Raw genomic sequence first — 1,638 nt, 5'->3', positions numbered from 1 at the left:
GCACAGAACGTATTTCTTAAATGAAAAACCATCAGGAAAAAATCAGACTGTTTGACTGTTAGAATATCAAGGAAGCTGTTTGCCTTGGAGCCATCAAGGGAAGAAAAGTCGGCGAATCAGGATAAACCCCTATCTAGGACTAAAACGCCAAGGGAACACATGAGCAGTCTTGTGTGTTCTCTGGTGACTGCTCTGTTCTACTTATGAGTGGAAGTGGGGGAAATACAGCAATGAAGACATGGGCTGAGTTGGCCAAGCTCCACAGACACTATTTGACCTTGACATGAGAAGAAGAAGGGATGCTGGTCTGAAGTTTCAGAGATGTGTGAACTCCTGAGCCCACTGGTCAGATGGCCTAAAGTGTGAGGAGGCACACGTGAACTCCCAAATTTGCAGATAGTACCCATTTGACCTAGCTTGGATGGCTAGCTGACTTGACCATAAAAAAGATAAAGAAGTTTGATACTGTGAGCAAGCATAAATTGCTATAATTTGATGAACTGGACCTTTGCTTATGGATGCAGTTGCTAAAAATTCCAACCGAAATGGAAGGATTCTTCATATAAGGTTGAAGTTTGTTTCCTCAGTGCACTGGGGTAATAGCAATGGACAACTTAGATACTGGCTATCAAAAAATGGGGAGGGGGTCTATAAAAGTATGAAGTGACTGGCTTACAAGCTTTCATGAGTGTGCTTAGTTTCAGAGTTATGGCTGTAAGGTAGCCTCCAAACTGAATAGTTTTCCTCTTTGCCAGATGGATCTGGTGAAAGGGGATGGGGGATGATGGCAATAGGATTTTATGATTCATTTGTGAATCATAATTGTTAGCAGGATTAATCTCAATTGCTACAAGTGTAATTGTAGAAGACCTATAACTGAAAGGGGGAAGTAGGTAACCTTTCATTTCAAAAGACCCCAGAACCATCAAGAAGGAAGACCATTAGTGGAGCATGAGATCCTACCCAGAAAAGCAATGACAGCAGAGATGGTGGTAGAAGTGATGGCATGGAGAGATAGAGCAGCTGAGGACTCTAAACCCATGGACTGAGAAAGGTTGTGTGCCTCCGGGCAGGAGGCAGGCTTGCAAAATGTGCCCTTTGGACATTTAAATAAATATTTTTTGTTTTGTTTTGTATGTGTGTACTTCAAATATTTTTTTATATGTTCATTTGTGGAAAATAAAATGTAAAGGGGAAGCAACAGCATAGAAGTAGAATAACTGTTGTTACAAGGTTTGCTTGATTGTTATGTGCCGTGAAGTCAGTTCTGACTCATAGCGACCCTGTACAGGGTTTCTGTGGCTGCAAAGCTTTATGGGAGCAGAAAGCCTCATCTTTCTCCCACAATCAGCTGGTAGTTTCAAACTGCTGACCTTGAGGTTTGCAGCCTGATTTGTAACCACTACGCTACCAGAGCGCCTTGCAGTTACAGAGAGGGGAGAGTAATCATCAAGAAGAAACAAAATGTATGACTGATAGAAAGTAAAGCTGATAAACTTGTCTGTTTACCTTCATTCAATTCACACTTTGGAGAAAAAAAAAAAAAAAAAGGAATGATGCTAGAGATTGCACAATAGAATTTTTCAAGACCTATGATTTATTCATTGCAAATACATTTTTTATACAACATAAGATGTG

Source organism: Chrysochloris asiatica, unplaced genomic scaffold (assembly GCF_000296735.1).
Source record: "Chrysochloris asiatica unplaced genomic scaffold, ChrAsi1.0 scaffold00109, whole genome shotgun sequence".
NCBI lineage: Eukaryota > Metazoa > Chordata > Mammalia > Afrosoricida > Chrysochloridae > Chrysochloris > Chrysochloris asiatica.
This window is presented reverse-complemented; position numbering follows the sequence as displayed.